Source organism: Neopsephotus bourkii, unplaced genomic scaffold (assembly GCF_033783945.1).
Source record: "Neopsephotus bourkii isolate Nb327-2 ecotype Australia unplaced genomic scaffold, CSIRO-AGI_Nbou_v1 NB_1655, whole genome shotgun sequence".
Taxonomy (NCBI): Eukaryota; Metazoa; Chordata; class Aves; order Psittaciformes; family Psittacidae; genus Neopsephotus; species Neopsephotus bourkii.
Window position 1 is genome coordinate 4165177 of NW_026902129.1, and position 26390 is coordinate 4191566.

Consider the following 26390-nt stretch of genomic DNA (forward strand, 5'->3'; position numbering starts at 1 on the left):
TAAGGAACAGATAAAACCTTGAAGCTGTGCAAGCACTGCTCAGCAATAGCCAAAACACCAGTGTGTTATTAACACTGGTTTAGTCACAAATCCAAAATATAGTGCCATACAGCTACGGAGAAAGTTAAATCTATCCCAGCCAGACCCAGCACAATTTCCTACCAAAACAGCTGTCCTTTAGTGCCCCATACTTGTCCTCACTCCTTCCTTTAATCACCATGCACTCCTCTCACTCCCTTTCAGCACAGCAGTATCTATTTGCCTTTTTATGCCACTTGCCCTTATACCTCCAGACCTACATAGCTGGTCATCTCCTTCTATCCCAACTTTGGTTTATTGATCTACTTGCATAATGCTTCCATTACCTGATCATACCTCACTTTCTGCCTTATGTTCTACCCTGCATGCATAGCAGTGGTGGTGGTTGTTGCTGCCCACTCCAGCTTGCTCACCATTAGCTCTGTCACCAATCATTTCCACTTCTCTGCATGTATTTTCTCTCTCCTGCTGCCTGCTCCCAGTCCAGAAGGACTTTCTGTTGCATCTTGTGGAGACCCATCCTTTCACTCTCCTTCACATTGTGTGTTCATTATCCTCCCCACCTCTCATGGCTGAGCCAACACTGCTGTCCTGTTAGCCACCTGTTCCTTAGGGCCCCTTTGCCACCTCTGTTGCACCCTCCTGCATCACATCATTGTCTTTCCAACTTCTGACTTGCTTCACAGCTTTGTCTTTATCAGATAGTCCTGCCTCAGTCATCACTCTAGCCTGCACATAACTGCCTCTTGCCACAGCCATCCCTATAGCCTGCTCTCTTGCCTTATTGACTGTTAAATACGCCACCAGTCAGAGGCATTTCTCCTCACTATTATGCTTGTTTTAGGTTATTCCAGATACCAAAATAACCATTTGTACTCTGTTGGTATTTTTACTCTTCTGTCCCAATTTTTCCATCCCCTTTCACTTGCTCTCAAAGATGAGTTCCCTCTCCCTCCCCTTGCTGTCCCTTGTCCCTCATTCAGCTGCAGACTCCCATTGATCTCTGCTGATGTGCCATCACATACCTGATTCACAACTCTAGCCTCTTCTCACAGCTCTGCTTCCTCTAAGTGCTCACTTACTGCCCCATCACCCAAACACCACCAAGCCTCTCCATGTCACTGTTTGCTGTACTATGGTTGCCACTCAGGCCTCCCTTCTCAGACCTGCTAGCCAGCCATCCCAATGCTGCTGTTCTCTTTCGCATGTAGTTGCCTGTCTTGGTCTCCCTGCCATCATACTCCTCCTGTTTACCAACTCCTCTCCAGTTCACAGCTGTTTTCCACTATTGCTTTTTTCTGTTATTAGTACTTCTGCCAGCCATAGCTGTGTCTCCTCTGCAGCCCACTGCTACTCCATTCATGACCTGCATTTGCTGTCCCCCTTCCTTTAGTGATCTCTCTGCTGTACTCACCAATGCCCCTCAAACCTCCCACCCCATTGACAAGATGCTGTCACTCCTCTCCTTATAGCTGGGTTTATTTCCTGCCTACCCATTTCTCCTCAACAGCCCCTGGGTGTTTCTGCACCACAGCCATTACTTGACTCCCTCCTTATCTGCTGCTTTGCCTCCTGCTCTGGTATTCCAGCTCTTCAAGTCTTCATCACTGCCTGCTTCATTTGCTTCTCCCACCCCTATCCTGCCCCACCTACTCTTGCCACCTTCTCTCACAGGCTCTTTTCTTTCTTTTAGCCTTACAGCCTCACCAGCACTCCTCAGAGCCCAGCTTACCTCCTGTCTGTATCACTTCCCAGGCTGTGGGGGCTCTCACAGTCCCTTACCATTAGCATTTTGTCTTTATAAGCTCCCCAGCCATGTAACCTTCATGCCTGCTCAGGACATCACCTGCCTTCTTTTCATCCTTCCTTGCCAAATCTGCAGTGCCTCCCCTCTCGCCCCACTTACCTCCTTCCACCAGCTGCCTGTGATGACTGATGATTTTCTCAGCTGTTGCATTTACCACTTTCCCATGACATCCCTCCTTTCCTCACTGTCCTCTTTGCTGCCAACACCACCTCCTATATATTCCATGCCTGCTATTTCCCACAGAGCTGCTCCTTACCATCTACCTCTCAACTACAGCTCTCCACTGCTGTCCCATTTACTACTAGTAGTTCTTTCATCTTCCTCATTTACTGCTTCTTCTAAGAGGAAGGGATCTTTTAGGTACATATTAATCTCCAAGCTTGGATTTTTCCTTTGCTCTTCTTTACCACCTTGTTTCCCACTTTTTCTCATTGCTTCTCTTTTTGACACCATGCTATGCTTGTTCCCATCACTCTCTTTTCCCCTTTCTATTGCTCTATTTATCATCTGGCATCACACCTATTTGTGGCTTCACATACCTGTTCATAACCTTGGCCAGTTGCAAGGTTATTCAGCCATTAGCCTTGCTGCCACTTCATGCTTCACCTTCTCACCCCATTTGCTAATCCTTCCCCAAGATAATCATCTTGTGCACCTCCTCTTCCTCCTTGTCCCTTCACTACACTTATTTTGCACCTCCAAAGGAAAATTGCAGCCAAGCCACAATCTGCTTACAGACAGTTGTGTCACCATCCCCTCCTTCACTGCCCATATTCATTGTGACTTGGTACTGCTGCCTTCCTAGCATTGCTATCTCTGTCTGTGGCAGCATCCCTACCCTGCTGCCCATTGAAGTCCTACGTGCACAAAGCACAATTCTGGAAGTACCCATACAATTTATTTTCTCAATTTCCTCATTTGTAACAAGGCTCTTAGGCTCTCAGCAGCTCAGGTTTCACTGCCAGGCAATGAAAAACCAGCTACAAAATACCCTGTGGCTGGATTTTCAAAGTTATTCAAGCATGCATGAAACGGCCTCAGGGGCCCAGCTCAATTTTCAATCACCTGTGGGCCACCTAAGTTGGCTTCTTGTAATTTCTCTAGGCTGGTCTTGTTAAAGGCCTAAACACATACGAAAATTTGGCCACAGATTACATTTGAGACTGAAGGAAAAGAGGAGAATAGTCTGGGTTTCTAAACAACATGAATGCTTTTGAAAAATGCACCACTGGCTTCTTAACCCTAAAATAACTAATTATTGGACTAATAAGTTGATTATAGAAGAAGAGAAACATGACATTTAAGAGCTAAGTTTTATTAGTGAAGGTGTGAGTTTTCCTAAAGCATTCGGGTCATTGCTGTCTCCCACACACACTGCTGAAATGGGCTAAGCTCAAAAGTAATGTTGCACAAAAGATAACCAGGGGGTAGATTACAGTGTTACATTAAAAACCTATGGTACTCGGAAGGATCTATTATTTATTTATGTGTCTACAGGAAAAGGAAAACTAAAAATCAGAGGCCAAGCCAGAGTGAACAAGAATTGTTTGAATGAGCTACACAGCTACAATGTAACACTGCAAGATTTTTCATCCACAAAAGAACAGTCTTTGTATTAAGTATGCCTATTTGTAGCATTTTTGCTGTAAAAGCTTAATATCCATTTTTCCATGTGATGTATTCCTCCAGGGGACAAAAAGAGGGACCAACCAAATGGTAAACATCCAGGCAGCTGGATAAGAACTACATTATTTTGGCTGTAGGAATAAACGGAGGGAGGTTGAGGACAGGCCAGGGGATTATCAATTAAACATATACCACCTTTCTGGTACCAATCTTAAGGCCTGCATAAGGCTTTTCTTGAGAAATGATCCAGGTTTACAACATGCCCTTCAGATTGAAAGGCTCAGAGAAATATTAATGAGACAAAGTCCACAAAGCTACAAGAAGTTCTTGTTCAATAGTACCAAACTATAGCTGCTTTATTAATGCTCTCTGTGGTGGGTTGACCTTAGTTGGATGCCAGGTGCCCAGCAAGCTGGTACATCACTCCTCTCCTCAGCAGGATAGGGGCCAGGGCAAGGGGGGAGAGATGAAGAGAAAATAAGATGGAAAACAAACCTTGTGTCAAGGTAAAGAAGTAAAGATAGTTTAATAAGGCAAAAACAAAGACTGTAAGGAAGCAAGGAAAATAAAAGATTTATTGTCTACTTTCTATCAGCAAGGGACATGGAATACAGTATGGAATATTGGCCAGTTTGGTTCAGCTGTTCTGCCTCTGTCCCCTCCTAAAATCTTGCGCACACCAAGCCTATAGGGGAACACTGGAGAGAAAGCCTTGACACTATGCAAGCGATGTTCAGCAGTACCCAAAACAGTGGTGTGCTATTAACACCTTTCTGTCGACCAATGCAAAGTACAGCACATGAGGGCTGCTATGGGGAAAATGCACTCCATCTCAGCTAGACCCAATACATCCTCTTGCTGGGACCACACTATAAAAGAACACTGATATTTAAAGAAAGAAAAAGGTCTAGTGTCTTTCTCAGACCTATGGTACATAACAACAGTGATGTGATCTTACACAGATATGAATAGACCCAAATAATTCTCATCTGTCTGTATTTATTAAAGTCCATCTGGCAGGCTTAGCTTGGATTCCTCTATAGCAAATAGTATAATTCAAGGATGAATGGTTTGGGACTCTACTTAATAGACAGATCTGGATTGCCCTGTGGATGGTCTGCTGTTCTCCAAAAGACAGTACTTGTACTTCTACTTCTCACCTTTATTGGCAATATTCACATAAGGAAGACTTAATAATAGAAGGCAAAAAATCTGAGAGGGTAAACTCTTATAGTAAGCAGTGATCCAAAAGCAATTGCAGCTCTTCTTCCAGCTAATTCTACTTAAGGACTGCCATTTCCTCAGTCTCTCCTGGCTGCTAAGCTATTACAGAAATATAATGATGTGCAAATGAGGAGGAAAAGTGTGAAAAAGGACAATAAAAAAGAGGACACACACCTGTATTAGCAGAATCTTGCTTTGACTATTAACACATCACTTGTAGCTCTGTCAAATTCCAATGCAGGGGTCTTCTCTCTTCATGGTACCTGAAACAGCCCCAAATTAATTAATCGTTGCTCTCCCACTGGATGAGTGAAAGAATTAAGCATACTTTTTTAACAAGCTCAATTTCACTGGGCTATGCAGCTTGTTTTTCTTTCTAGTACTATCTTCAGCTGAAAGTCTGCATCTAAATAAAACTCCACAGTCTGAACCTAAAATGGAAAATGCTGCTCTTTGTATTGATAGTTTCTCCCAATTTAAATACGCTATAGCTGACATAAATAGGAATAGTTTACAGAGATAGCTGTAAATGAGTTGTCACTTTGCAGACACTGCTGGTGTACAGCCTTTGAACCCAGCCTAACAATAAGCAGAGCTCCAGAAGTACGCACAAAACTGAAAATAGATCAACCCTACCATAAACACAATAGGTCATTGCCCCAGGTGGCTGATCCTTGGAAGGCTGGTGAAGGTGCAACAAGTGATCAGAATTACTGAGCCACTGAATTATTGTGCAGTTTCAGAAACGCAACGTACATTAGTGCAGTTTATGTGGTGTTTTAAAGGCTTTTGATACAGATAGAGCGCAATGGGCATATCTCCTCAGCAAGGAGCTGGCAGTTCTGAAAACCAAAATGCTCTCAGGCTAATTAAGAAAGATGATTTATTTGCCTGAGCTTTTCCATTCAATAGAAGCTTTGTGCTGAGTTTATTTTCTATGCAATATTAGCACTATTTGATTTTTCCCATTCAATCTTTACCAGCAGAAACAATTTTAAGAAACACCAGAAATCCTGTATTAAAAAAAAACACCTCCAATCTCTGTTTCTCCCTTCTGGGATTAAGTTTTTAGGACTTGCAGTTATTATTTTATTTTATGAAATAAGAATAAAACCAACCTGATGCTTATCCAGCCATCTGGCATAAAAAATAAACTGCAGTTAGAAAGGTCATAGAGACTCTGGGGCTTGAGCACAGAACATTCAGAATATCAAATATGTAAAAATCCAGAATCTTATCAACTGCAAATAGGATAAGATACTCCCCTACACCACCATTATACTGCTGGATTTAATCTGGCTATCGTAGTTTAAAGTATTTTTCTCAAAGTAACAATACAGACAGTATTTAAGACCAAAACTTGAAGCATTTCTCTTAGATCTGTAAATGTAAGGAACCTTTTGTCCACCCTCATATACGTATTAACATATTATTAATGATTATATTTATTATTATGGGCAACAGATTACCTCAACCATTCAGACACTGTGTAAAATGTATCAGTATCTTTCGAAGATAGGAAGCACTCCAACATCTAACATCAATATAGAAAAAGCTGAAACAAGTGGTTTCAGACAGTGGTGAACCAGACCTGAAACATTCCTAAATACAATTTAGTGATATTACATATATATTGAATAGGCATAACATTTTGTGTGGATGCATTTATGTGAAATACAATTTGAACTCCGCTTGCCTTTAGAATCATCTGCCCTCTAATGTATGAAAGACATTTTCAGGTTCTTTAATGTCCTTTAGGAAAAGATAAATCCCCAATCTGCTTTTACTCCATGCCATGCACTACGAAGTGGGCACTTATTATTGGTCAAATTCAACCATATGAAAGAGATCTAAGTCCTACACCCCAGTTAACATCAGTTTTGAGTGGTCTTGAACAGGACCACTTGTGCTGATCCTCTCCTGTGCAGACCTCTCTTTATGGGGTTGAAAAGAAGCCAGTTGTCAGTTGATGAAAGTCAGTAATTCTGAGGCAATTATGGTATTCCCCCATAATTCATAACTCCCAGTAATGCAGCATTATGCCACCACCTGTAATGAATGCTCAGAGGAACGCAGAGCTACTTCAGCCACTCCAGCCAATGAGTTAGGCTTTGTTCAGAGCTCTGCTCAGATGCCTCTATACTAACACCAGTAGTATGGGGAATAAAGAAGAGGAATTGGAAATGTGTGCACATCCACTGCGATATATCATTGGCATCACAGAAACATGGTGGGATGGCTCTTGTAACTGGAGTGTTAGAATGGAAGGTTATAAGCTCTTTAGGAAAGACAGTCTGGGCAGATGGGGAGGGGTGTAGCTATTTATGTCAATGATAGGCTGTAGAATATGGAACTCTGTCTGGGGACAGCTGATGGGCCAATAGAGAGCTTATGGTTCTAGGTTAAAGGAGGAGCTGTGATGTGGGACATTACTGCGGGGATCTGTTACAGGCCACCCAATCAGGACTCAGCGGATGAAGCTCTCTATAGGCAGATATGAGCAGCCCCACACTCGCAGGCCCTTGTCCTCATAGGGGACTTCAACCACCCCAATATCTGTTGGAGGACTGTACAGCCTGGCACAAGCAACCCAGGAGACTCCTTTGTTGTGTGGAGAACAACTTCTTGCAAGTAAAGAGAGGAACTGACAAGGGGAGGTGCTATGCTTGACCTCATGCTCACCAACAGAGAGGGGCTGCAAGCTCTGGGGGAGAAGCTCCTTTACAAGAGCTGCATCAGTGACCTCTGCACAGGACCAGCATGGGGGCTGACGTTTATGCTGCCCTTTATACCTAAATGGAAATATTAGAGTTTTGAGGACATCTGAAAAAAGACATGCGTTTGTGCTTTATTCTCTATTACCGATACAGGCTACAGTTAGGAAAACTGGAGATTATACACAATGTAAGAAGAGCTGTATGGAATATGATGTCACGTCACCTACTAACAGTTCCTTTGCTCAGTGCTTTTAGCTGAGACTGCTAACATCAACTAAGTTTGGAAGTGAAGGACACTACTAGGATAATCTAATCTGATCTGTTGAGTCACAGACTGCAGACACTTGTCCAGTAATTCTTCTACCAAGTCCACAACATTTCCTTGCACTAAGGTATACTTGCTTAATATTTCAAATATTGCCTCTAAAGCTACAGAAAATGACCCAGCAAGAACAGGGAGCTAAACAACATTTACTTTGCCATTTTTCTGCCTTTTATCATTATTATATCTCACCTTTTTGAAATGGGAAATAGAGTTAGAAGGTAGATTAAGTGATTTTTCTGAAGGTCACAGTATTTATGAACAAACCACAAAATGAGACGACGTTTTCCACAATCTGTCTTGACACACAGTACTATTTCTTGGAATAAATACAAGGCAGATTGTCTTCTGTGCTTTAAGATCAAGCAGCATTCCTATCATTCAAAATAGCTCAAAACAGTAACAATAGCCACTCAACATAGTCAAAGTCCTTTCTGAGTCACAAACGACAAAACAAGTACCTTTGTGAGCAGCATGGGCAGTCTCCATTCATCATAGATAACAGGTTATCTGAATATTCCACCCTTACTATACAGGCTGGCTCATTTTTAGTGGCAGACCGCACATTAATCTTCATTCTTTCAGGCAGTGTATATTTTAATAACTCTTAAAGGGAAATCTGACAATAGGAGTCCCTGCTATGCACACATCTATATCCACATACAACAACTGATTAGAAACCTCATTCAGATAATTGAATGAACTTCTCCAATTTTCAGGTGAGGCTTTTTGCATGATTTCTGGTTGAACACCCTTTCATGAACCTCAAACTTGGTAGTGAGACCGGGATTGCAACATGCACATTACAATTATATATTAATATATGTATCTATAAAATAGCTAAATAATGCTTTATTTTTGCAGTGCTGTAACACTACATGATTACAGTAATATAATAAGAATCTCATAAAAATTACAATAATGCAAGTAAATATGATTTAGTGTGGAATCAGGAGTTTCAACATTCACCCACTCCAAGCATGCATTTTTCTTTCAACAAAACAGTGTGTTGAGATGGCAAATAGCACCAGTGATGGTTTTATCCATCCTGAAAGCTGTATCTATATGTTTGAAAGCAAACGGACTGATCAGGCACCCTGTCACTTGCACAGGCTTTTCAGAGACCTTCCTGCTTCTAGAATTTTAGCAAACTTCCTAAAAGTTTTATTAAGCCTTAAATATTTCCAGCCTCCATTTGAGACTCCCTCCTCAGATACAATTATATCTTTTGACATAAATGGCAGTTTCATGTTTGAAAATATGATTGTATTCACTCTGTATTGTGAGGTGACATGACACAATAGGTATTGAAATCCTAAAAGACACATTTCATAGATCTAGGATCTCTTATCACATACCTTTTCAGTTCTTATTTGACAAATGGCTTGCAGATGAGCTCTCCTGAGGAGATAAGCCAGAATCTTTTTATCAGTTCCACTGCCTTTTATAAAGGTTCTTTTTGCTAATTTTCTTTATTATGTGCCTTTTTTTCCTCTCAACAGTTTATTAAGCTTTAGCTTTACATTAAAAAGCATTCAGTAATACTTTGTACTTCAGGTAGTCTGAAGAGCTTCCATTTCCCTCATCCCCCCCCTTGGTTCTTTAAGAGAAGTAATTATTTCAAAATATTTTTCATGTAATCTCCTAGGCACATCAAGCACCATCTTCCAAATTATCTCATTGGCTACATTTTTAGTGACGATTTTCATCTTTTTAATGAGGGAAATGCATCACATGCTTACTCACAGTCTCCAAGACACCTCAGGGAAGGCCATGAACTGCTGCTGTTAGTGATAACCTCATGCACTTTTCAGGAATTTATTTTTCATAGAATGGTTTGGGGTGGAAGGGACCTTAAAGCTCATCCAGTTCCAACCCCCTGCCACAGGCAGGGACACCTTCCACTAGAGCAGGTTGCTCCAAACCTTGTCCAACCTGGCCTTGAACACTGCCAGGGATGGGGCAGCCACAGCTTCTCTGGGCACTCTGTGACAGCACCTCAGCACCCTCACAGGGAAGAACTTGTTCCTAATGTTTAATCTAAATGTCCCCTCTGTCAGGTTAAAGCCATTCCCCCCTTGTCCCGTCCCTACAGGCCCTTGTCCAAAGCCCCACTGCAGGTTTCCTGTAGCCCTTTAAGACTCTAGGGCTGCTCTAAGGTCTTCCCAGAACCTTCTCTTCCCCAGGCTGAACCAGCCCAGCTCTCTCAGCCTTACTCCAGAGAAGAGCTGCTCCAGCCCTTGCAACATCTTTTTACACATTTCCTGCTTCTACTTATGTACCACTTCTCACATATCTGCTTACAATATTTGGTTTGGGAATCTGTATTAGTGCTTCTTCTTCTGCTCTGTATGTTAAGTGAGTACAGGTTTCCAGGTGCTGAAGGGGGCGCTGCAGGGGTCTCTGTGATGGAGACAGGGACCACCCCATGGCCAGTTCCTGCCTGCTGCAACAGCCTCACAGCTGAGGCCAGAAGATGGGAGGGGGGAGGAAAGGTGACATTTTAATGCTTGTCTATTTCTCAATTTTAATTTCAAATGGCAATAAAATGAAGTTTGCCCAAGTCAAATCTCTTTTGCACATCACAGTAATTGAGGTCCTGCCCTTTATCTCAATCCATGAGCCATTTTTCTCCCCTACCCCACTGAGGAGAGTGAACAATTGGGTGGGCATTTGCTACCCCACCACAACATGCTATTGAGTATTTCTCTCCACAGTGTGACTTTCTTTGTCAGAGGTGGCAGCAGCAGATCTCGGAGAGATGCTTAGAGGTGGCTCTAATGCACAGCATGTGTTTGAGAAATTAATTTTCATGTGGTGCAAAGTTTATTCCCAACATGGAAGCTGACGGAGCCCCAGGGCCATAAGCATGTTGTTCTGCTGTAGTGAAACCCCATGGGATACCCATTTTTCTAGAGAAGCTAGTTTTAACCACCATAAAACAGTCCCTTTGCCCTCCCCTTTCTTAGCCCTCAACAGGATGCAGGCTTGGCAGCTCTATATTTCACATGTGGTTTTGGGGAGATACCCAAAACCCTTCTTCACCACCCCCCACAGACATACTTGCTACAGGCAGTAAAAGATCACTAATAAAACATTGCCCATTCCCCTTTGAAGACAGCAGTTCTTTTACCCTGCAGTAGATAGATATGTGTATCACTCTACTTCAAGAGAAAAGAAAGTCTCACACATACCCATTTTGATTGGTATGTAGAGACAGACAGATAACAAAGCTGGTCATTTCCGTTTCTTCTTATGAAAGGCAGTTGCCTACAGTTTTTAGCTCAGTTAAAGAAAACCAGACATATCTTGTGCTTAGCAGTAAAGTTTGGAAGCAGTTTTGTAAGCTGAATAATTAAACAGAGTTGGTGCGGCTGAAGGAAGTTAGGTTGGCATAGACTGAGAAAACGTGAGCGGCATCCTTTCAAAAGCCTACATAAATATTACAAAATTGGAGACAAAACTCTGTTTATCCCTGAAGGGAAACAGAACAAATTCATACTTCCATCCAAACGGAGTTCTTCTCTCTTTCCACAGAATTTTATTCCATTACTTTTGACTGTATATACAAAACATGCGGGGGAGGGGGGGAAGACAAGACAGGAACTAATTAAAATAAACTGAACTATTTGAACAAGAACAAAAAAACAAACACCCAAAGGGGTACCTGGAACTGCCTATTAGAGAACAGCTATTCATAATGTCCCTGTCTTCACAGGTTCTACCATATGGCCTCGATAAAACATCCAAACAAACCAAATCAGAAAATCTTTTCTTCACCACATATCCAAGGAATCCCCAGCTTTTTTTCCCCCACTTCCCAATAAATAGACATGTAATGACTTTTAATATTACTCTTAAAATATGCAACTTATATGATTTTAGCTAAGATAGGGAAATTATTCCCACTGCACTCTTACTGCATCAAATTATGGGCACTGCATAATTCTACATTTAAATGTAATTTTCTTGATTATCTTCCTTCATCATTCAGTGCCCATCTATAATTTAAAGAAACAAAGGGGGCAGGGAATATGAACAGTCTTGAGCTTTCAGGTGTTCTTTTTCTGACTCTGGCTGTTCTACGTAAGAACAATCTGTTGGACAGATACAGTAGTTGTATTCCACCATGGGGATTATCCATGCAGTCCAAAAATTACATTGCTTGATGAGAACTTCAGTTTGTGGCTTCTTCTACTTTTTGTTTTTGTAAGTGAAAGTCTTACAGGACTCCAAAGAACATGCAGATTTTGTTCATTCCAACGTAATCCAGAGAACATGAAGCATTCCTTTCCAAGGGGCACCAGAGAACTTCAGGATCATAACTGTTGTGGCTCCAGTTAAAGAGAGCTCACTGAATCACGGCTTAGAGACCAGATAATGGGCGAGTGTAAATGTCTGAACTTCACAGATTTAGACTGCTCAGTGTGGAAAATCCAGCTTCTGAACCCCTTGCACTTTTTCTCCTGTTGTGGTTTTGGTTTAACCCCAGCTGGCAGCTCAGCCCCACACAGCCATTCACTTATTCCCTCCCCTCACAGTGGAATGGGAGAGAATTCGAAGAGCAAAAGTGAGAAAACTCATGGGTCAAGATAAAGACAGCTTAAAGATAAAGCAAAAGCAGTGCACACAAGCAAAGCAAAACAAGGAATTCATTCACTGCTTCCCATGGTCAGGCAGGTGGTCAAGACAGTAGCGCTCCATCATACATAACAGTTACTTGGGAAGACAAAACACCACCACTCTGAACATCCCCCATTCCTTCTTCCCCAGCTCTATATGCTGAGCATGACACCCCACGGTCTGGGATATCCCTTGGGTTCAACTGTATCCCCTCCCAACTCCCTGTGCACCCGCAGCCCACTCATCAGTGGGGTAGTGTGAGAAGCAGAAAAGGCCTTGACTGTGTGCAAGCACTGCTCAGCAATAGCAAAAACATCCCTGGGTTATCAGTGTTGTTTCCAGCACAATCCCAAACCACAGCCCATACCAGTTACTAGGATGAAAATTAACTATACCCCAGCCAAAACAAGGATATCTCCCCCAGAATAAAGTAGATTCATTATTAATCTGAAAGAGCTCCTGGACAGTTTCTTCACCAGTTTTGGTATCTTGATCAAGAGTTTAGATAAAATATACCATGGGACCTTATTAACCAAACCCGTACTTTCAGGGCTTTTTATATACTATCAAAGGTTTATAATATAAAAATGTATTTCAGCAAAGAAAACTGCTCTTTTCAAGAGAGACTCTTAAACTGCTAGTTCCACTGAGCTTAAATTACATTTGTTCATTAATATATGCTCTCCCATAACAGACTTACAGTGATCTCAACTCCAGGCCAATTACCCCTGCAAGCAACCTTGCACCACTCTTGAGTAGCTGGGTCAAAATCTAGCTTTGCTTTTGTGAGCACTCTTGGATTATGAATTTCAAGTAGACGTAAAGAGTTAAAAACTAATCCAGGAAAAGCATTCAGGTGCATGAGCACACTGTTCAGCTGCATCTTCTTTGCCAAATTAAGGTCATACTTTCTGGTCTTGAAGAGCACTGGATATCCTTTTGCAGGTTCTGATCATTAAGTATTAGACTTTCCTAATAGATGTCAGAAATGCCAACTACACTGGGAGACAATTGCATTGCCATTCCTAGCAGTGGGCAGTGCAAGGCAATGTGGTGGGAATAAGGGAAGAGCTAGCCTTGTTTTGCACATGCTTTAGCCTCACAGGTAGTTAATCAGGTAGTTATCCAGGTACTACATCCCCCTGCCTTTGAATAAAAACTGTGATAATTATTATTTCCCTCAATAATAATGCACAGAGAGAACTTTGTACAAAATGCTTCTTTCAGGAGAGCCTCAAGCTAGCACTCCATTCAGTAACACTAGAAATGTGAGATATGAAGCAAAGTAAACCCCAAGCATACATTGCCTTATCAGCAGGTTACATTAATGGTAGAAAGAATTTAATACTGTATGAAAATAAAGAACAATCATTGAATCTACCCATAAATATTCCTGTCACGGTCCCTCATTTACGCTCATCCTCTTCTATTCCAGCAGTGAAAGGACATCTTACAGCAAGCAGTTCCTGATCACTAGCTTGCTTTCTGTCAAGTAGTTTCTAGTTACCAAGTAATCTCATCAAACCACTCATACAATATAGAAGCCTGTGAGTCAGCAATAAGTTCCAGAAGTTAATCTGGCCTCAGTAACCATCTTTGCATGACACAGGAGAAAAAAGCCCATACAAGTAGGGAGAATGTGCAGAAGAGTTTGGCAAGTACAAATCCATTTAACAAAGAGCAATGAAGAAACCCAGTATTCCAAGAGCATTCACATATATCCAAACAGGATTTCTAATTAGCCTACAGTCACATCTTCTCTGACATCCGGACTCATTAGGACTTCATCAGGAACAACATGCATATGTTGTCCCTGCAACACAGAACTGAAGTCCTGGGTTACATGTGACATGTACACATGTGTGACAAACATAGGCAGCATTTATTAAATAAACAGCATGAGTAGCTTTATGGATATGCAAAAACCATAGGCAAGGATTAATATGATTCAATACTCCAATATTTGGATGAAGAAATCAATTGCTGGATCCTCAAAGCCATCCTGGATTTTTACTTAGAGTCAAACTGTTGCTGTTAGGAAAGGTCAAAACAGAAAGCTGATGAGGCTGCGAAGCGTTCACTCTGTGCCCTGAATTGTTCACCTGTACTGCAACTTTCAGATTCTTACCTCCCTATTCTTCCCCATAACAGGAAGCTCATTTAGTTGTTTCTAAGCAAACCCAGGTTCTCAGCAAACTCGTATTTTAACAACGATATTCCATGTCACGATACTCACAGTTTATATGTGAGAGTTGGCAACTCTGCAAACTGAGGAACTGCATGGAGCTGTGCTTACGCATGTGCATATTAACAATTGGGCTGTGGTTTTCTCCTGATGCCACAGTTTTCAAGCAGTGTGCTGTAGAGGAAAGGTTATAGGTCTCTGCATTCACACTTGCATTAGAATTCACATAGGCTGTAGGTTGCACTTGATTTGCTTGAAAAGCATCAGAAATACCACATTTCTGGTCTTCTTGTCAAAATTCTGTGCTCATGCCAAAAGCAGATCTTCCTAAGGTTACTGTTTAGAGCTGTAACATCAACAGATGTCAGAGGAAAGTTCAGTATCCTTACACTCATTTTATTTTCCCAAGAAAAAAAATGGATTCTGACTGATTTCTCAGCACAATAATTTTACTTCACAATAGTTTATTGTTGTCGATGTGTAAAATTGTATAAGTTTATATCCAACAATAAAATACATGTAGCCATTTCAAGATCAAGAGGTTAAGCTGTCCCTTACTGTGGATTTATCATCGCTGCTTTTATGTCTTGTCACAGATTGCTGAACTGACAGTTGTCAGAAGCCTTTAAACTCTTCAAATTCCTATACTGACACCATATTCCCTAAGTGAAAATCTTATATCCAATTGTGGCACAAACTCTGAGGAGGAAAAATATTTATGATTTACAGTAAACGTGATTATTATGAGTCATGATGTAGAACACATTAATCCTACTGCCTCCCGGATGGCATGGCTATCCCACATAATGCTGCATCTCTCATCACAAACATCTGACCTTTTAAAAAGCAAGTCGCTTGTCATCACTTTCTGTAAAAGAGATGGGTTTTTATAAGGCAGCTTAAGGCCTTTCTGAACCTTCACTGCCAAGTTTAACTTAAAAAAAATAAACTATTTCTCACACATCTCCTCAAGGAGTTTATGCTTCTCCCGGACTTCCAATGATTGTGTCATTTAAAATGAAAAATGAGCTGAGGCCCAGCACAGCTTTTTTGCCAAGAAAAATATCCAAACAGGCTCCAGCCTTTCAGTTTGTGACAAGAACAGCTTAAGGATATCAAGGAGTAAATTTTTAGAGGACTAGATCTTGAAACAAATCAACAGGACTTCTCACCTGAGCTCGGTGAGTATGTGCCACCTCAGTCCTTGAATACAACGCCATCCAATTAATATGGGGACCATGAAATTAAATCCTCTTCAATATATTGTCAAACCCACGTTTTACAGGTAATTAGATTTCTTATAAGTCTCTGCTCCTGCTTTGTAAGAAGGAACCTAACTAGGGAAATATAACAAGATAGGGCAATGACAATGTCATGTGGCTAGAGGAAGCTGGCTGACACATGGCAGACTGTACTGTTATGAAGGATACAAGTAAAAGAGGAGAATGACAGAGCAGTCATATACCATTCCGCTGAACTACTTACTGGTGCAGAAGACCTGCAGGCTTCTTTTTTGGATGGTTGCTCAGCATCCTAGGAACACGTATTTCTAATTTGCCAAAGGCAAAATATATTGCCCAGAGAGGTTATAGATGTCCCATCCCTGAAAACAGTCAGGGTCAGGTTGGATGGGGCTCTGCACAACCCTGTATAGTTGAAGATGTCCCTACTTGTTGCAGGGAGGTTGGACTAGGTGACCTTGAAAGGTTCCTTCCAACTCAAACCATTCTATGATTCTATGACATGAAAGCAATTGAACATATGTTTGATTTGAAGAGCTTGTACATTTTCCACAAACACAGAAGAAAACAATATTTAGGTTACGTCAACACCAGGCAGCAACATTCACAATATTAAGGATGTAATCTCAAGTGGAAGAATGTAAAGGCTTTTCACAAGAGTACTGCAGCACTGCTAACAACTATAGGTATATTTGTCAAACAACAACAGAAATTTATCAAAGTACACACAAGAGCTTTTCTTGGTTCTTACTAGACTGGTAAAGAAGATTGTAATACAGTGGAGTGGAGAACAGCTCCATACATAACAACTGAAAATCTTAAAGATTAAAAATCCTTCCAGCACAGTTTCCCTGAAAAACTGGCCTTTCCACTGTGGCCATTTCTACACAAACATCTGTAAATAAGACTCATCTGAAGAGAAACTGCTTTAGCAAGGACAAAATTCGGATATCAAATTTTTAGTTCAATATGTAAACACCAAACCAGTTTGCTTTCCAGAACGGTTCCCCCATTTCATCTGGAGACAAAGTAGAATGCAGCCTTATGTTATAAAGCTGTAAACTTTATAGTGGTGATAATTTTCCCTAGGACAACTCCAAATAATGATCTAGATTAGCTAAGCTAAAATTTTATGATTGCCTCCTGAAATAAACCTGACTATCAAGCTGTAGTAGCTTGAATTTATAAGTGTTCTTTGTTCCATTTACTTTACAGTATCAATTGACTGAGAAGAGATCTTGGATTTCTAGCCCCAGCTATTGCAGGCCACTCCACCTGCTTCACAGATACCGCAGTTTTTAAAGATCCATGTGCCTCCTCATCATGTGAGGCTTTTAACAAAGACATTCCTCTGAAATTATATTACCAGTGTTTAAGACTAATTATGACATTGAGTGTTGCCATTAGAGACTATCGGGAGTCTGTTTCCTTAATATACAAGACTGAAAATGGGCACACAGTGTACAGAACTAGCCAAAAGCAGCAATCAAACTTGGAGAAAGGATACTTTGCATAAGCCGATGTACATGCACTAGGAATCCTAGGTGACAAAGAAGTATAAATAATAAAGATAAGACTGGTTAAAATGCTTCAGTTGAATAGAGAAGTGCATAAGCAAGCTCAGACTGCAGCTGAATAGACACTCAAAAATGCTGTATGCAACTATTAAGAGCCCAGGACGTTTTGCTTGGCTAGAGCAGTACAAGAAAACACAGAATTAGTCATTTCCTTATACAAGAGCTGAGGAACAACCATATGTGAGGTGAAGAAGAAACCCCAGCTACTTAGAGTAGCCCTAATGAGCCATTAAAGAAAGTGACAGAAGAATAAGATAGGCAAATAAATAATGCTGACAATCCCTAATATGGCAGCTACATGCATATGAATTTGGATTCAATTGAAAGAGAAGCTTACAAAAGTAGCAGAAAGGCACAGGGAAAACAATACTATAGGGCAGTAGTCTGTACAGAACAAAAAAGATGGGAGCCTTCTGCAGTCTAATAAAAAAAACCCACAAATGTAGAACCATTTCAGCCAGGAAGGAAACAGCACATTTAGCATGAAATTAGACATTTTCTTGCAGTTGAATCAATGAAAGATTTATAGCTGATCCCACATTATGAAGGAAGTTAAACTATCCCAAACATACCACATTCAAAACACCTTCTTCCTACCGTCCTGGATAGAGCAGTGGAGCACGAAATATGCTACCGGTGATGTAATGCTGGCTCAGCTTTTCCTCTAAGGAATGAGGCTGTTAGGTGACATGAGGGAAGTTTTGTTCTGTTGCTGCAGAAAGCAAAGGACTAGAGATGTTTTCAACAGGCTGAAACCACTTCCTATATTTACTGGGATGTGAGATGAGCAAGAAGATGCTAATGTGTGAATCAAGTGCTCAGGATAACATGTCAGCTTTATGTTCTCTGCCCTATGCACTGGGCTTCCAATTCATGCCATCTTGTCTCTGTAACACCACCACTCTATCTCCAGTTCCCAGTATCTTCACCCTCAACTGCTCTCTGCCTTAGTTTCCTTATCTGACCTTAATCACAACTGCCTTCATCACCTTCTTATATGTTGAGCTTATGCCTCCTTTGTATCTCAGTTTAATCTGTTCCTCCTTAGGGATAAGGGCAGAAAGCATGGGAGAGGTGACATCTTGGCCCACAGTTCCCAAAGCTGCTTCAACCTCAATGCAGGCACAGTTCTGGGAGAAAATCCCTTTCAGTCACCAGGGCTCACACCCAGATCACACATAGTCACACAGGAGCCAACAGTTTGGGGCAATATGATAAGGGCAAACACTATTAAGTGGGCCAGGGTGTAACAAGGGCAGATCATCTCTGAAGAAATATGGTGCCCTGCTGAAAAAGACTGTTGATCATACTCAAAGCCTTTTTCAGAGGCTTTTAACACAGCTAAAAGCAAGTTCACAGGAACAAAGAGAACATCTGTGGGTAACAATTCACCACCTCAAGTGCTGGCACTAAAACATGGGGTTTGGTGGGTTGAGAGGAGAAAACACTGTTGGTGGTTCTTAAAAATATTTTCAGATTCATTCTTTTGAGGTAAACATGGTATTTCCTTCCCCCTAATCATCCTCTTACAAATAGCTGCGCAAGTTGGTCTGAAGCTTTTACAAAGTAAAAAGCAGCCACAGGCACATAGCACAGCAAGGAAAACTCTAACCTGAGGAGTTTACAGTTGATAAAACCCTCAGACATTAAAAGCAAGGTTACGGGAGACAAATCAGGCTGCTCTAACTGTTAACTAAGGCTAGGCTGTGCCACCCACAGCCACACAGATTATGCAGAGGACACCCACAACATGCTCTCTCTCAGGGTCTGACTGATGCTTTTCTGTTCTGTTATACTCTCAAAGAGAATTAAAACCCAGTCAGGCTGAAAGGAACCTTTTACTCTGTGTATGAGGAGAAATAACAATAACTGCACAATTCATAAAAGCCTTCTAGTGTGTATACACACATGCATGCCTTCACTGATAAATCCAAAGAGGAGGTAAACATAGAGGAGTCATTAAGTTGTCTTTTCCAGGAGAGAGAAGAAATCTGCGTGACAAGTTTATTGAAGCATTTTGCAGGAATCCAGGATACCATTCAGTGTACCCAGTAAGTTCTTATTAAAGGCTGCATTTCACCATAAACAGCAATTTTGGATGACAATGTTGCACATTCGTCATTGAACATTATTGTTGTTTGCAAACACCAAGAGGGATCCATCTGCCATTATTTTTTACAACGATATAAATAAGAATATTTAAGTAGATATACATTTTAGATATTAAAAAGTATCAGTTTGGAGAACGTAAGGCAGAGAATCAACATGAGGTAAAATCAAAATCTAAGCCTGAAAATACAGCATTTTAAGTGACATTTAAGACAAACAGTAAATATTTGTGTGAATGAAGTCAATTTGGATAACAAATTTAACAGACTTGTCACTTGCCACTAGACACAGAAAATGTTCTGTGGAAATCACTTTGAAGCAAAATATGAAAGTACCTGCTTTCCAAAGGTGACTTTGCCAAGAAAAAGGGCATCCAAACCCACAGCAATTCGATGTGAATAGGCTGCCATTGTGCTACAAAAGAGTTTTAGCTCAACTATTACAATACCCTATCTGTCCTATGGAACAGGACTAGGAAGACAAAAGGGAATCATTTATCATGGGAAATACTTGAGCAAGCTGGCTTTCAATGGAAGAGGGTACAGATCTCTAGGTGCAAATCTCCTGAAGTGACCCTAAAGCACTCATTTCATGATACTCCTCAAGAGCATCCTTCTGGTGTTTCAAGATCAGCATTATTTTCTTTCTCTGCTGAAGCTGGTGTTCTCTACGAGAAAACATCTCCAGAATTTCCCACTCTGACACTTGGAGAAAAAAAAAGCCATTCTCTAGCTATGTAGCTTGTGCTCTAATCATAAAGCTTGACAGTAAAAGCAGCTGAGCATTTCCCAAGTCATGATGAGATCTCTTCCTTGCAATCAGTGGAAATAAAGTATTATTCATGGATCACTTTCTTGCAAAGATCAGTCAACAGATCATTAGCATAGACTTATAATAAAACTTGCAGCTGACATGTATAAAGCAGTTATTCTGCTAGTCTGTCACTGAGGAGTATTGGGTACCTAATTGGCTTCACAAAATAGCTACTTAACTGTTGCCTGGGTGATGATTCAGCATTTCAAGTGATGCCCTGAAAGCAAGTTGGAGTCAGTAGATCCTTTCATACTTCTATTTTCCAAGAAAGCTACTGCACAGACTCCTCAAGTTTTACCCCGTACTCTCTCCCAAAAATAGGATACAAAACTCTAAATGAGACAAAGCACAGCCTACATGTACAAAACAGATTCTTCTACTCCTGAAAGCACAGCTACGCCTAGGTGAAAGTAGTACAAAAAAGGATGCTTTCAAGTCAGCGAGGATGTACTCTGTGATTATGTGCTTTGGGGCCTGCTTTACAGCAGCAGTTCAAACTCCAAGCATGAGAGGGATTACAAATTTGCTTGCTACTGCAGCATGTGTTTGCCAATTAACTGCATCTAGCTGTTGCATAAGAAATGTACTGCCAAAATATTCAAAATATCTCTCGATTTAGCTTAAGGCCATGTTTCTTACTTCAGAGAAGACTGCAAAAACTTTAGCTTTCAACACAATTAATAAAATATCAACTTCCATACATACACACAAAAAGAGAAATGACTCCTGGCTGTATACATTATTCTATTAGGTTCCAAGCCATATCCCATTTTCCAGCCTGCATATTACATCTTCTGCAAGTGACAGTAGTGTTTAAACACCTAGGCAAGTTTTTTCCTTACTGGAAAGTATCCCATCAACTAAATAAAACAGTATATTATAGTGAAACAGTGAAGCTTGCCCTCTGCTACTTTATCTTTGCATTGTCAGAAAAGTCAGAGTACAGTTCCCCCTAGAGAAAGAGTTGCAGTCACAACTGTGTGCTATAAAGGACTCTGCTATTCCCCCCTGATAGTACAGAGCAAGAAACACTACAGAATTAAGGCCCTGAGACAAGTTGCTCCCCTAATAGCAGAAGAATTGCTGTTACCTTCAAGTCTAGATGTGCTTCAGTCTTCACATCAAAATCATTTTTTCCTATCTCATCTTCAGAAGCATCAACTGGCACATTCTCCCTTTGGTTTCTGACTGTAGATGAGAACTGGAAGGAAGAAGACTTGAGCAAGTCAACTCCACGGTTCTTAATAAAAGGGAATATTACAGACAGAGATGACTTACTGCTAACCTAAGTAAATTTTGTTCATTCCTTTGCCAAAGTAACATCATTCTTCAAAATATACCCTGAAGTAGCTGGCTCAATCTGATTTTAAAAGGTTTAAACCAGTACTATAAGCTTTACTTGGGTGTTCTTCCCAAAGCCAGTAAGACTTTTAACTGGAACTTTTCCTCAAGGTTTCATTTCTATACAGTCAAGGCAGGGATCTCATCCTTTATAGGTGAAAGATGCTGCCTTCCAAACACCGTTTTTTCCTGGCACAAAAATTGCAATACCCAGTTTGGGACAGCAGATTCTGAGCCACAGTCCACTTCCTGTTAGCTAAGGGCAGGTAAGAATCACTTCCTAAACTTATTTTCAGCTCTCACTTGGCAACACAGGATGTGAATTGTTTTAATAAGTCCTTGGATCCAATTTCTAGTTGCACATGGAAGAATTAGAAGCGTTTTAATTCTGACAGCTTTTCAAAATCTGATATTCAGAACGATATTTCAAGGTAATTTCATTTTACCTAGAACAGACCAATAGGTAACATACAACACCCTTGACACGTCAGTCAGGTTGTTTTCCCATATAGATGCACCACTACCCTACCAACATCTTTCAGGGATGTCAGAGGTTTCCAGTTCATTTAATCCAGTCAAAACCTTTGACTGAAATTATTAATTCGTTCTTTGTTTCAAAGGATGCTGCCATAGTCCATAGTAAGCATGTCCTGCTCTTGACCATAGAAATTGACCATGGCAGGCCATATACTGCATTTGTTCTCTCTCACGTTAGCTTGCAATGTTTCTGGCCATCAGCAATGCTCACAATGTTTTTAATGTAGTTCCCAGAATTCAGCATGAAGACTGCAAACCAGTAAAGGCTCAAATCTTTAAAATACTTTTATATTTTTTCCCCAATAATCTCAATAGAAAAGCATTTGCAAGCCAAGAGCTGAGCCTCCAGCTCTTCCTGAAAGCTGGAAGCTTTGGTTGTATGCTCCAGAATTAGCAAATTGATTAGAACTTCTTACCACTGAAAATATCCATGTGTATTCTCTTATCCTGGAAAATCTCCCTGCTGAGGTACTGAGTACATTTGTCCCTTCACTCTTTTTCACAAATTGCAAACGTAGTGGGTATTTTTGTGTGTTTGGTATTTGTTTTTTAATACAAAAGTTGTTCCAGTGCAATTCTTAAGCAGGGCAAAAGTGGATTCATTCATAAAAGCACTCATCTTTACATCAATACTGTCTTTTCTGAGGAAAGAATTTGGGGTAGCTCTCATTGCTGCAGCAACTTCATCCTGCACTAGCTACAGACAGTGCCTGTACATTTTTACTTACAATCACCATAGTATGATTGAAATCGCAGCTTAGGTGTACCCTACATGCAGCCCCCTTCCCTGTGCCCCCCCCCCTGTAAACTGCTGCTTGAATCCTTTGACCTTTTAGCTCATTATACACTTGTACACTCCTCCTTTACTTGTATTTAAGAGGATGACACAAATACTGTGCGGCACAGCCCTGCCACAAACCAAGGCCAACTGCTCAAACTGTACCAGATCCCACACAAACACTTTCCCCCTCCCCAGCTTGAGGTCTGCCGTAGTGAAATCTGAACAAAACATTCAAGCTCCATACTGAGGCACTTAAAATGGAGCAAGAGATACTTCTAAAATGTCTGAAAGGATGTTTTCCTTTTCACTGTAGAGAGACTGAAGAAGAGTGAAAAGACAGCAGGGAATAGGAACAGGAAAATCATAATTAGAGTAGGCACAGAAAAGTGAGCAGAAGCTAGACAGGAGAGACTCTGTTGTACCTTCTGTGGGGATGGGACTGTCTTCTTTTATAACATGTTTGTACAGCACTTGCCATGGAGGTGATCAAGCTGATGATCTGCAGGCACTATTAAGTATGCAGTATACATCCCTCACTGCCAGTTCATAGGTGATGTGGTCTTGCTTCAATGCCCTTCCACAGCTTTGGCTGTTCAGATTGAGATGTTCTTTTTCTTCAGCGTTGACAGAGTTCAAACAGAAAAAGACAAGGAAAACAGAACCAGAAAGGGAAAAGACAAAAAGGTACAAAAATCTTCAATGGTCCAAATAACACCAACTGTGGTTTATTGTGGCCATTTGACTGAGGGGAGGGGACTAATCTGTTCTCTAGGCCTTTTAATAAGGTATTAATTTATAAGCCATGACTTTGATGAACACAGTTATACAAGTGAAGGTAATTTTCAGATAACAACAACTACGCCACAATCAGTGCAATGGTATCTGAGTGAAGTCAGTCACTCCTAATGATGTGCGTTTATCCCCAACTCATCTGAACTAGTATTAATGCGAAACAATAATCTCCTTATAAAAAAAAAAAATACAGAACAAAGATTCCTGACAGAGAGAAGAGGGGCCCAAAAGACTTCAGAATATGTTAAGTCTGTTTCTTCTGTACATTTACTGCCTGAATGATTTCTAGCCTGTGGAGGGATGTCAGAGGAAACCCCCTGAACTCCAGAGAGGAACCACTTTTGACTTTCAACTTGTGCAAGCTGCTGCCCTTGTAATACACTGGCTAGCTTCCCCATAAGGTATGTATCTGTTTTTCACTTAGGCGTCAGAAAGTTATTCTTCTACTTCGAGTTTAATGGGTTTATTTTCTTCAGAGGTTTTACTTAATTACCCTGATCTCCAGATCCAAGGCAGGCCAAATGCTCCTGATGGAGCCACTACTGAGAGCATGCAGACATGTACTCATTCTGCTCTGCCTCCATGTTCTAACATAGATCATTCTTTTCCTGAACAGCATAAACAGTCAAGATATTTTTTCCACGTTGAATTCAGCTGCAAGAAACCAGAATCTCAGCTGTAGCAATGAGAAGTAGCTGGTCCTGATTTACAACTGAGACTTGTGTTCCCCTACACAACAGCAAAAATAAACCTCTAAGTCCATTTTCTGCTCACATTTTTTATGAAATCTATTGCCAGCAAAATATTTTAAGGAGTCTTGAACAAGTTCCTTTTCAGACATTGCACTACAAAGATCTGCATAATAGAAGGCATTTTTTTTCCTCATCCCCCCCCTCGCCCCCAAGCTATCCCTGACCTACATAGGATTATACCTTTCTTTTCTCCCATATTTCACATTTGCCTTTCACCTCTCAAGGTTTTCTAGTTCTGTAGATAAACTGTCTTTCAAATATAAGCCCCTGTTTGAATGTTTTTAATCTAAAAAAGTCTTACCTCCCTTTTCTTATGTTCTGACTGAATCACAAAGCAATGAAATAATCTAATTCAGGAGTCACAGCTAAATTGCAGTTTTTAAATTTTAGGAGTGTCAAAGCAGAAGGCACGGTGAAGAACAAGCTAACAGGCAAATCAAAGCTACCACAAATGCACCCAAAAGCATGGAAATTATTTTAACCGTATTCCTTGTTAGTTACTTGAACAGTACCTTCCTAGACACATGCCTCCCAGCTAACAACCTCTTACCTTCAAAATATCAGACATCAATATCACCACTATTTTGTGTTTTTCTAGGCATCACCTACAGAGCTAAAAAAGCAAGCTGTATCACAAAAGGCGCCTTCAATCCAAGGCACTGAAATCCAAGCCCACAAATAAAGGGTGATCAGAGATCCTTGAAAGTCAAGCACTACACATTTGATATTGCTTCCCAACTTCCGGGGGGGTTTAGAGCAGACACAGCAACCTTAGGCTTTCCAAGGCCTCCAGTGGGTTGCATAAATGATGGATTTATATCCATGCCATCCATTAAAAAAAATACAACTCAGGGGCATCAAGAGATGTAGGGTTGAAAGGTGTTTCAATATAGGGTTTATATGCAAAATGGTGAGAAAGACATAGCGCAATGAGTAAATAGGTAATAAAAACTACCAAAACAACAAAACCACAATCCTAAAAAAGGACACTTCATGACAGGGAGAAAGTATGAGGCAAGGGGAAAAAGTATAAGGAAGACTAATGCCCTCAGACACTCAATACAGAAAAGATATTGTCCTCATATACATTCTTATTTATCTTCCCCCTCCTGCAGTCTGTGTATTACCTCCTCACACAGAGCGGCTCCTCTCCATCGTGGAGGCAATTCATTCCTGTTCTGTCAGGCTCACTTTTTCTTTCCTAGTGCCTCAAGACACTAGTTGCTGTCAAAGCTGTAACAAAAATAACCCAAGAGATTTTCTTCTGACAGCTCCTGAAGTGTCGCATCATCACATCAGATATATATTTGGGGTCAGAAAGCCCAGCTTCTGTTATATGACCTCATCCAGCCAGAGCTTTCTCTAAACCCTTGTCAAAAACAAGTTTATGACCCCCAGCCAGCCAGGAGAAACACCATTTGTTTTCTCAAGCCCAGCTAACTTGATTTTGATTATCTCCTTATTAAAGTAAAGGATAATGCTTCATAAAGCAGTCCTGGATGTTGCAGAATTACTGCTTGAAACAGAGCAATAGGAAGAACCCATTTCTATTTCAATACTGGTATCCCATGCCTTATGAGTCATTATGATTCCCTGTTGCTTTCTGGTTTGGGCTTAAATAGGTTTGGCATTTCCAAAGCTCCGGACTAAATTCACATTGGAATTAAACACGCTTCTGCAGAAAAGCACACCACACAGCTAAGGAAGACCCTTATCTGGCCTATACTAATTTCTTTTATGACAAATGCTGTTCTCCTTCCCTGTCCTGTAAACATCCTTCCCAAATCAAGTTGTTTCCAGTACTTCTTAAGTTATCCTTCTAAGATGGGGGACGGGGGGGGGACGGGGGGGGATTACACCCACAGCAACAAAACAACTCCACAACTATGAAGTACTTTAGCAGC

General features: G+C 40.8%; 1 long non-coding RNA gene across 1 annotated transcript in view; it reads right to left on the reverse strand.

Moving 5' to 3' along the window:
- LOC133223811 (uncharacterized) overlaps positions 1 to 26390 on the reverse strand; it is a 104218-nt gene that overhangs the window by 40271 nt on the left and 37557 nt on the right. The window contains exons 2-3 of the long non-coding RNA XR_009728685.1: positions 23365 to 23556; positions 4871 to 4959 (exon numbers count right to left, since the gene is read on the reverse strand). This is a non-coding gene — a long non-coding RNA (uncharacterized LOC133223811). The remainder of the gene's footprint in view (positions 1 to 4870; positions 4960 to 23364; positions 23557 to 26390) is intronic.